The sequence below is a fragment of the Cadophora gregata genome, assembly GCF_030347475.1.
Source record: "Cadophora gregata isolate MNR1 chromosome Unknown scaffold_53, whole genome shotgun sequence".
NCBI lineage: Eukaryota > Fungi > Ascomycota > Leotiomycetes > Helotiales > Ploettnerulaceae > Cadophora > Cadophora gregata.
Genome location: NW_026695976.1, coordinates 1 through 11,946, shown reverse-complemented (window position 1 = coordinate 11,946; position 11,946 = coordinate 1). Strand labels below are relative to the sequence as shown.

At 28.7% G+C, this 11,946-nt stretch overlaps 3 non-coding genes across 3 annotated transcripts; all 3 read left to right on the top strand.

Annotated features, from left to right (window-relative positions):
- The first annotated feature begins 7,305 nt into the window (after window positions 1-7,305).
- On the top strand, window positions 7,306-7,376 carry ONS95_011806. Its single transcript has one exon. It is a non-coding gene; the product is annotated as a tRNA-Arg (tRNA).
- Window positions 7,377-8,749: 1,373 nt separating this feature from the next.
- ONS95_011805 lies at window positions 8,750-8,820 on the top strand. Its single transcript has one exon. It is a non-coding gene; the product is annotated as a tRNA-Arg (tRNA).
- Window positions 8,821-11,874: 3,054 nt separating this feature from the next.
- On the top strand, window positions 11,875-11,946 carry ONS95_011804. The gene has a single exon. It is a non-coding gene; the product is annotated as a tRNA-Val (tRNA).

Below are 11,946 nucleotides of genomic sequence, written 5' to 3'. Positions count from 1 at the left end.
TCAATTACTATTGATAATGGCTGATTTTCAGGGTTTTTTGATGCAGATGGTACGATTACTTATTCTATTAAAAATAGTATACCTCAACTAACTATATCTGTAACTAATAAATTATTAGTCGACGTTATTCCTTTTAAAGATATTTTAGGTGGTAATATTTATTTTGATAAAAGTCAAAATGGTTATTATAAATGATCTATACAAGGACGAAACGACATCGAAGCATTTAAGTCTTATATCTTTAAGTATCCATCTTTTTCAAATAAAAAACAAAGGTTATTTTTAATTGATAAATATTTTGAGCTAAAAGACCTTAAGGCTTATTCTGCTTCACCTGAAAGTATGTTAGGTAAAGCGTGAACCAAGTTTAATAATAAGTGAAACAACAGAGGATAAAGATAGAGTCCCATTAAAGATATATTTATCTTTAATCGCATCCAGAGGTTTACATTTTAATTATACCAGGATTCGGTATAATAAGTACTACAATATCTGCTAGCTCTAACAAGAGTGTGTTCGGATATTTAGGAATTTAATAAGCCTTAAGCAAGTTTAGCATAGTTCGACAGTGTCAAACTCCGGGGAAGCCCTAAAGCTCTAGTAACCAAAGTTGTATTGGAAACGATATGACCGGCCTGATTAATGACTCAGGGTATGGTAATATCATTAGAGATAGACGAAAGAAAAATGGGTGATCGCGGATCTAAATCAGGCATTAAAGTGAATATATATGTCTGTAAAAGAGCAACGAGTAGACGGCACTGAATATATGTTTTTATATTTAAGGTGTACTCTAGTAGCCTCGAAAGGGGGTTTACATCTGAAAAGTTAAAATTGTATTTTTTTTATATAAGAAAGTAAGATGTAATTAAATTTATACGTTAGCTTAGCCTCTATTTAGCATATACAAAACGTTAAATTACTAATATTAGTATACAAACCTAATACTTTTAGTCTAAATTATATTTTTCTTATTTTTTCTTTTTTATTTTTTCTTAGCTGTCTTGTACTATTTACACATATTTGCCTTATTCACAACTTTCGCGTTGCAAATATAATAAGTAGAGAAAATTGAATAAATAGTCTGATCCATTTTGAAAAAAATGGCGGTTAAAAGTATAATATATTGCTTTTAACTTAACACAATATGAAACTAGTTTCAAAGAACAAAATCTTGGATAATTGAAAAAGCTACGCTAGGGATAAACAAGTTATTGTCCCATAATATTTATGATATTTATAGTAAATATTATATTAATTGGGTTAATTTCAAGAAAGACTTAAAATAAGTTAACTTGAAGCGAATTTTACTTCAAATAGTAAAAACGTTCAACGACTATAAGGTTTGTTTGGTTAAATAATACCATAATACCTTAATAAGAATCCAACAATTTTCTCTTTCTTTATAATATTTTAAAGTTAGGTTGTTTTAAATTTGTAATTTAAAAATAATTTAACAAATTAATAATTAATATAAATTATATTAATGAAATAGACTTAATCCTAGATTAAAGGTTAAGCAAAATTAGATATAAAATGAAATAGCATGGACAAAAAATTATTTAGAAAAGAACTAGATAAATTGCTGGAAAAAGGTGATTCTTTTAATAATTCATCACAAAAGTATGCAAAAATGTTAGAGGATAAAAATAAATTTAATAACTTAAAAAAAATAGAGTCAGATAAATTAGAAAAATTTTATTATAAATACTCACATTATATAGATGATAAAAAGTCTGAAGAAGTAATTAAAATATTTGATAATAGTGAAAAATTTGAGCTCCTATTAATGGAAAAGTTTAATAAATTGAACATAACCACACTTGAAGAATATCAAAAGGCATTGAAAATAGCCAATTTAACGTTCAGTAATAAGATTAAAACTTTTAATACTATATATGACTTAATAAATAAAGGTTTAAATATAAAAGTTTCAAATGGTACTATAGATCCTCTAGAAGCTAAATTATTTAAAATAGAATTGGATAAAAGAAATATTGAAAGGGATACTTTTTTAAATTTAAAAGAATCTCGGTTCAAAGAATTTTCTAATTTAAATTTTGAAAGTAATGTATCTGAATTACCTAAACCTTTAAATAAAGAGATTATTTCTCCTGCAAAAAGTGTTAGTTCTCCGGATATAAATACTGTAGAAACATCTAACGCTAATAAAGAAGTAAGTGAAGAAGTCTATGAAATAGCTAAAGAAATATTAAGTATGTTTTTATAATCTTTTGTAGTTTATACATATTGTTATGTAGGCTGAAGACGGAAGACGGGTATATGCTATGATGTCAATTGGTGTATTAGGTTTTGTTGTTTGAAGTCATCACATAGAAAAATGAATATTGGTCGTTCATTAATGTGTGTAAGAGGAGCCAAACTCCGGGGAAGCCCTAAAGCTCTAGTAACCAAAGTTGTATTGGAAACGATATGACCGGCCTGATTAATGACTCAGGGTATGGTAATATCATTAGGGATAGACGAAAGAAAAATGGGTGATCGCGGATCTAAATCAGGCATTAAAGTGAATATATATGTCTGTAAAAGAGCAACGAGTAGATGGTTCTCCAGTTTTTAATTTAAGTTAATATTATACGTAGTACTAGTTTTCAACTTATACTATTAACCTTACTCTTTAAGGTAAAATAAGGAGTTTATTAACTGTAAGGTGTACTCTAGTCACCGGGAAACCGGCTTTAGGGCGAAATAACACTTAAGTAACCCTAAATTAAAGATACTGCATTAGCCTGTCTGTAAAGTTAAAAAGTTTTTGTCTTATAAAAAAAAATATAAACCCGAAGTAATTATCCTAACACGTAGAGCAGGAACAATCTAATTATATATCATAATAAAAAAAAAGCTTTTTAATAAAAGATATTCTGTAGTTGCTCCTTATTGATTAGGGGATACAGATCGGTACTCAACCTTCAGGCGAAAGGGTATAGGAGTAGATTACGACTTTTTTCTTTTTAATAGGACTAATATGTAGACGGTATACTGTAGGTTTAGATGTAGATACTAGAGCTTATTTCACAGCTGCTACATTAATTATTGCTGTACCTACCGGTATTAAAATATTCAGTTGGTTAGCTACTTGTTACGGAGGATCTTTACATTTAACACCATCAATGTTATTTGCTTTAGGTTTCGTATTCATGTTCACCATAGGAGGGTTAATAATCCACTTAGCTCTCCCTTTAAAGATCACCATATGCTGGGAACTTCTGACAATTATGCTACTATATATAGTAAAAATGTATAATTTTGAACAATCAGCAGGTAACCAAAAGATAAGTAAAATTATCTGAGTAGGTACCTCAGAGACTAAACGTGGTCCTCATAATATTTTTATGAGAAGATATAGTCCATGAAATAATAATATATTAACTTATAATAAAATAAGTACTGTACGTGCTTATTCAACAAAAAAACAAGATTGCATTGAAGATTTAAACTCTTTAAAGGTATACAATAACTTTAAAGAAGACAGAAAAAAAATCCTGATAGAACAGAAAGATAAGTCTGGTGTTTATTGCCTGATAAATAACATAAATGGACATTCTTATGTTGGAAGTTCTATCAATCTCTCAGCTAGATTTAAAAATTATTTAAATAAAGCCTTTCTTAAGGCTAATCAAAATAGAAATATGCCTATTATAAAAGCCTTACTTAAGTATGATCAGTCTAACTTTTCTGTACATATATTAGAGTATGCAGAAGCTAATGTTTTAACTATAAGAGAAACTTCTTATATAACGTCTGTAATACCTTATTATAATGTTTTAAAACAAGGTTATTCTTCTTTAGGTTATAAACATACAGAAGAGACTAAAGTATTGTTATCTCAATTAGCTAAAAATAGAACACACAGTGAAGCTACTAAAGGGTTAATAGCCAAAGCTTTAACAGGTGAAAATAATCCTTTTTATAATAAAAGTCATTCTATGGAAAGCAAAGTGAGAATGGCTGAGGCTCAAAGTGCTTATCCTGTTTATGTTTATAATTCACATAAAGAATTATTGGTTATATTTCCTTCTGTTTTAACTTTAGCTAAACTTATCAAAAGCAACCATACTACAATTGTTTCATATATAGAAAATCAAACCTTATTCAGAGGAGAGTGATATTTTACTAATTTACCTTATAATATTTATGATTACCCTATGCTGGAGGAATGAACAGGTAAAGATTGTAAGGCACTAGTTTTAGATATGTGTAATAAAAGTCACATTAAAAAAGCTGTGTTTGTGTATGATAAAGATAAAAAGTTTTTAGCAAAGTTTGATGGAGTAACTGAGGCTCAAAGAAATTTAAATATAAATCATGCTACCATTAAAAAATATGCTAATTTAGGTGGCATATATCTTGGTTATATTTTTAGTTATATAAGATTATAAGTTAATATATATTATTCGTAAGTGGAGTTGTTTTAGCTAACGCTTCTCTTGATATTGCATTCCACGATACTTACTACGTTGTTGCTCATTTCCACTACGTTTTAAGTATGGGTGCTGTTTTTGCTCTATTTAGTGCATGATATTTCTGAATACCTAAAATGTTAGGTTTAGATTATAATAGAATGTTAGGTAAAGTACATTTCTGATTACTTTTCATAGGGGTTAATGTAACATTCTTCCCTCAACATTTCTTAGGATTACAGGGAATGCCTAGAAGAATTAGTGATTACCCTGATGCTTTTGCAGGGTGAAATTTAATCAGTAGTTTTGGAAGTATCATTAGTGTTGTCGCTACATGATTATTCTTATATATAGTTTATGTTCAGTTAGTTGAAGGTAAAGCCGCAAGCAGATACCCTTGATTAACTCCACAATTCTATAGTGATAGTCTACAAACATTATTAAATAGAAGTTACAATAGTTTAGAATGAGCCTTAAGTAGTCCACCGAAACCTCACGCATTTGTGAGTTTACCTTTACAAAGTTCTCTGTCACCTAAATCAACGCAAGAAAGCTCTTTTATTTAGGTCGTCATCTTGTAAAAGCGTATCCTGTTATTATAGGTGGTAAAGGCAATTTTCTTTTTACACATAAAGGTCGTAAGATCTTTGACGCAAGTTCGGGTGCGGCTGTTTCTTGTCTAGGTTACAATAATCATAAAGTCATTCTTGCAATAACTAAACAAATAAAAACAGGAGTACCCTATCTGGCTTCTACGTTTTGATCTAGTGGAGTTGTCGAAGCTTTGTGCTACGAACTTATCAAGAGTACTGGTGGAAAAATGAGCAAAGTCTATTTGACTGGATCAGGTTCTGAGGCAATGGAGGCTGCTATCAAGCTGGCTCGCCAATACTTTTATGATCAAGACAATAAAACTAGCCGTTTCAATTTCATAGCTCGTAGGGGTTCATACCACGGTAATACTATTGGAGCTTTGGGTATATCAGGACATGTTGATCGTAGAGCACCTTACATACCATTACTTATGAGAAATGTTCACCATATTTCTTCGTGTAATCCTTATAGACAGCGGTTAAAAGGTGAATCTGATGCAGCTTTCGTAGTGAGAAAAGCTGAGGAACTAGAGGCAAAATTTATAGAGTTAGGTCCGCATACTGTCATCGGATTCATAGCCGAGCCAATAGTGGGTGCCGCTCTAGGGTGTGTACCCTATGTTCCAGGTTATCTTGAAGCAATGCGAGAAGTTTGTCATAAACATGGGGCTCTTTTTATACTTGATGAAGTTATGTGTGGAATGGGTCGTACTGGCACTCTGCATGCATGGCAAGCAGAGGGTATTGTACCTGACATTCAAACGATGGGTAAAGGACTTGGTGCAGGGTATCAACCGATAGCTGCTTTAATGGTAAATGAAAAAATTATCAAGGTGCTAATTAAGGGTAGTGGACAGTTTATACATGGACAAACATACCAAGGTATGCCTATACAAGCTGCAGCTGCTCTTGAGGTTTTACGAATCATCAAGGAAAAAAATTTACTGGACAATATTAATAAACAGGGTGCTTATTTAGAAAGCCGATTAAAAGCTGCGCTGGCTGACCATCCTAATGTAGGAGACATTAGGGGTCGGGGTCTTTTCTGGGGTCTAGAATTTGTTAAAGATAAAAAAACCAAAGAGCCTTTCGAACGTAGATTTAACATTGCGAACAAAATATTAGATTTGGCAATATCATCCAAATTCAACATGACAGTTTATCCTGGTACAGGTACTGTCGATGGTGTACGTGGAGACCATATTATTATTGCTCCTTCATATATAATAAGGAAAAAGGATGTAGATCATATCGTAAATGTTATCTCAGCTGTTGTTAATATTGTTTTCGAACAAATTAACAATGATAGTAAATAGTGGTATAGGTTTATAAAGTTTTTATTTTAACAAAATACTTTGATTATTAATAAAAGTAATAATTAAATAATGCTAGAGGGAACCCCTTTGATTATGGTGTATTATGCTTTTACAAGATGAAATTTAATGAGTCTTTTTGGTTATATTATTAGCGTGATTACTACATGGATAATTTTAAATCTTAGTATAAATAATGATATAATTCTAGTTTTTAATTATTAAACATGTGCGTATAAAGACATCTTTTATTTAACCACCCAGATCTAACCTATACAAAATTTTATTGTTTGTTTTATTTAATTTTATTCGCTATTATTTTTAGATTAGCTTATAAAGTCTAATGTTTCTGGATGTATATATTATGTTGATTAATTCCGTATTAGTCTATATAATATATACAATAGGTATATGCGGTAAATGGTTTTACCTTTTGATCTTAGATCTTAAACCAGAGGTTCGATCCCTTCGTATTCCTATATTTTAGGGCATCGTTTGCTTTTTACGAAGCAAAACAAAAAACTATTATAACAAAAATTTTTATTTAAGATATTTAAATTAAATTCTATTAACATGGATATAATAGAAACTATATATGCTTCAAATTTTATATTATATTTTTAACAAGCAACTTAAACTTATAGATATTTTCTCTATAAAAAAAAAACATAAAAGGTGATACAAGCAGCAAAAATTATTGGAACAGGTTTAGCAACCACAGGCCTTATAGGTGCCGGTGTAGGTATTGGTGTAGTTTTCGGTGCATTAATATTAGGTGTTGCTAGAAATCCTTCTTTAAGAGGTCAATTGTTTTCTTACGCTATATTAGGTTTTGCATTTGCAGAAGCCACTGGTTTATTCGCTTTAATGATGGCTTTTTTATTATTATATGTTGCTTAAGTGCAATCATAATAATATTATATTATACAATTTATATGAATTCGTATATTATATTCATGTTATTAAATATAACATAAACTCTTATTAGCTTAATGGTAAAGCAGGATATTCCTAATATCTTGATCTAAGTTCAAGTCTTAGATAAGAATTTTATTATAAAGTTGCTTATTACAATTTTTATGAGGTAGCAAAACGAAACCTTATTAGTAATGGTCGAGTAATGTACATTCGAAAATAGTAAAATTAAGTTGTATTAGTAATGGTTGAGTAATGTAATTTCGAAAATAGTAAAAAATACATTATTAGACCATTACACTTAAAAAAAGATGAAAACAAAATTATATCTAATGGTACAAAATACAACGGCAACTTTTACATTAGCAAAATTTTGTGGAGCTATTTTAACTGTTACATTTATAGCGGCGATTAAATATTTAATTTCGGGTAGTTTTCATATAGAATATTGTGATTTTTTCAACAATATAGCTATAGGATTATTAGGTTGAACCTTTAACACAGGTATAATAGGTTTATTGTCGGAATATTTAGGTATAAAAGGTATTAATTTCAACTTAAAACAGTTTTTATTTGGCATGGATACTATGGATTTAGGTGAGAGATCTTCTGTCGAAGTTATTAAACCTAAGTTATACAATGCTATGGAAGTTGACTCAGATTCGGGTTCAGGTCTAAAGCCTGATAAAGGTAAAGGTGTAGATAGAGAATTACATCCCAATTACGATAGAAATAGGGGTGGAAGTTCTGGAATCTTTAGAAGTGATATAGGATCTATGGTATTTCCTATTTCTGTATACACACCTAATAAAACTATTGTTCCGCCTGGGTTTAACGTTCCTGGTGGTGAAGTACCTATACAGGATGAAATATGTAAACATATTGATTATAATTCACATATACTTAACCAATTTAAGAGAATGGATCTAAAAACAGCCGTAGAACATAAAAATTTATATTTAAAGTTTATACGAATTTTAGACAGAAAAATGGCTTACGCACAAAGTGTTTATATAAAAATACCTACAATACCTACGACGGAGTACGAATTTAATCTAAAGAATCAAATAGAGAGTGACCTAGAACGTTTCAACAGAGATAAAGTAAGGTCAGAAGCCAAAGCTACTCTGCTTAATTCTAGAATACAATTTCTAGAAGCTCAAATGAATAATAATAATAATAATAATTAGTTTGATGTTTTATAAATAACTTTAAATATTTATCTTGGTTAGTTTGTACAAAAATTTAGGTTTGTTGGTGTATATCTTATATACATAGTTAAGGATAGCAACTTATATATAATTTATACATCAGGGATATGCAGTAGATGGTTCTACGTTTTGATTGCAGATCTTAAATATGGGGTTTGATTCCTCCATATCCCTTATAATACTTATTTAAACCTGCTTTAAATTCATATTTTTACATTTACATGTGTTTTAGCTTACATATGCGTAAAATATTTACTTAGATTATTTACTATATTTATATATATAAATTATTTTATCTCTTATTAGCTCAATGGTAGAGCAGGATACTTCTAATATCTTGATCTAAGTTCAAGTCTTAGATAAGAATAGTTATACATAAAATATTAAATAATAATAGATAAATTGTAGTAAAGTATAAATATATTTATTAATATAAATATTCTTTATACTTAGTGAAAAATTTATTTTTAACCTTATGGTTTAATCTAATAAAATAATTTATTAATTATTTTATATAGATTAAATATAAAAAAGAAAAAAAAATGATTAATCAATGTTATATATACCAACTTTAATTTCCGTTCTAGAAGTATTACTAGTAACTGTGCCTGTCTTATTAACTGTAGCTTATGTAACCGTAGCCGAAAGAAAAACTATGGCTAGTATGCAAAGAAGATTAGGTCCTAATATAGTAGGGTACTATGGTTTATTACAAGCATTTGCTGATGCCTTAAAACTGCTACTAAAAGAGTATGTTTCACCTACACAAGCTAATTTAGGTTTATTTTTTCTTGGTCCTGTTATAACTTTAATATTTTCATTATTAGGTTATTTAGTTGTACCCTATGGGCCTGGTTTATCCTTAAGTGATTTCAATTTAGGTATACTTTATATGTTAGCTGTTTCTTCTCTATCGACGTATGGTATATTACTAGCAGGTTGAAGTGCTAACAGTAAGTATGCTTTTTTAGGTTCACTTAGAAGTACCGCACAATTAATTAGCTATGAATTAATATTAAGTTCAGCTATATTACTTGTTGTTATGTTAACAGGTAGTCTAAATCTTACTGTTAATATTGAAGCTCAAAGAGCTATATGATTTATAATACCTCTATTTCCTGTTTTTATAATATTCTTCATAGGATCTATAGCGGAAACTAACAGAGCACCCTTTGATTTAGCCGAAGCAGAATCAGAACTTGTTAGTGGATTTATGACAGAACACGCTGCTGTTGTATTCGTATTCTTTTTCTTAGCTGAATATGGTAGTATTGTTTTAATTTGTATATTAACTAGTATATTATTCTTAGGTGGTTATCTTTATGATTATTTACCTTTGTTTACATTAATGCAATATATAAATTTTGAATATTATATAAATAATTTACATAATGAAAGCTTATTCTCTGGTCCTTTAATAGAAGGATTATTATATGGTTTAACTTTAGGTGTAAAATCATGTACTATGATTTTTATTTTCATATGAGCTAGAGCCTCATTTCCTAGAATACGATTTGATCAATTAATGTCTTTTTGTTGAACTATATTGTTACCTATTGTTATTGCCTTTGTTATACTTGTACCCTGTATACTATATAGCTTTGAAATAATACCCAGTAATATTTCTTTATTGTAAAAAAATTTCATTAACTTTATGTTTTAATTAAATTAATAAAATCAATAAAAACTTTTAATAGGTATAATATATTTAAAATTTTATTTTAGCGCGGTTTACCTTATAGTTATATATGGTATTAGTAAAGATTAAATTTAATATTTAATCCTGAGGGAAATTTGTGTTTTTTTTTTTTTATAAATTATGTTACTTACACTTTTATTATTAATTCCTATACTGGGTGTATTTACTATATCCACAGGTATGTCTTACGAATTGTCTTTTTTAAACATTAATCGTATTAAAACAATAGCCTTAAGTACTTCTATCGTAAACCTTATAGTATCATTAATTATATTTATACTGTTTGACTTCAGTAGTAACCAGTTCCAGTTTGTACAAGAATATCATGAAATTAGTTCTTTTGATTTTTATTTAGGCTTAGATGGTTTGTCTATATATTTTGTTCTGTTGACAACTATTATCACACCAATTGCATTATTAAGTAATTGGAATTCTATAAATGAAAATGTGAGATCATTTGTAATAATAATTTTATTGTTAGAATCATTATTGTTAGCTGTATTTTTAGTATTAGATATATTATTATTTTATATTTTTTTCGAAAGTATATTACCACCGTTATTTATACTAATAGGTTTATTTGGATCAAGTAATAAAGTAAGGGCTAGTTTTTATCTATTTTTATACACTTTATTTGGTTCATTATTCTTATTATTATCTATATTAGCTATGTCTTCTATAATGGGTACAACAGATTTTGATGCTTTATACAAAACTAATTTTAATTATTCAACACAATTATTTTTATTTTATGGTATATTTATAGCATTCGCTGTAAAAACACCTACGATATTCTTAAATACTTGATTATTAAAAGCTCATGTAGAGTCACCCCTAAGTGGTAGTATAATATTAGCTGCTATTGTGCTTAAGCTAAGTTTATATGGTATTTTCAGATTAATATTACCTTTATTACCTAAAGCTTCTTTAGATTATACATATATTATATATCTTATCGGTGTTATTACTATTATATATGCTAGTTTTAGTACTTTAAGAACAATAGATATCAAAGAACTTATAGCTTATAGTTCTGTATCACACGCAGCTGTTTACCTTATCGGTGTATTTAGTAATACTATACAAGGTATAGAAGGTGGTATAGCTTTAGGTTTAGCACACGGTTTTGTTTCTAGTGGTTTATTTATTTGTGCTGGAGGTGTATTATATGATAGATCTGGAACTAGGTTAATTAGTTTCTACAGAGGTATTGCTCAGATAATGCCATTATTTTCTATCTTATTCTTCATTTTATCTTTAGGTAATTGTGGAGTTCCTCTTACTTTAAATTTTGTAGGTGAATTTATGTCTCTTTATGGTGTATTTGAAAGATTACCTTTACTAGGTGTATTTGCTAGTTCATCTATAGTGTTTTCTGCTGCATATACTATATATATGTTTAACAGAATAGCTTTTGGAGGATCTTTCAGTAAATTTTTCGAAGCTAACATAAGTGATGTTAATAAACGTGAATTTTTTATATTACTTACATTAGTGATATTTACAGTTGTATTGGGTGTATATCCTGCTCCAATTTTAGACGGTTTACATTACTCCGTTTCATCTTTAATATACAATAGTTAAATCTGAAGATTATATAAAAAAATCTTTAACATTAATGTTAAATAAAAACTATAAGTAGCTGTAAAAACCCACATAATATGCTAGGTTTATATTTTTCAAATATAGATATTTATTACTATTAAAATAATATAAACTATAAAGGGATTAGCTTAATGGTAGAGCAACCGTTTTACACACGGTAGGCTAGGTGTTCAAGTCACCTATTCCTTA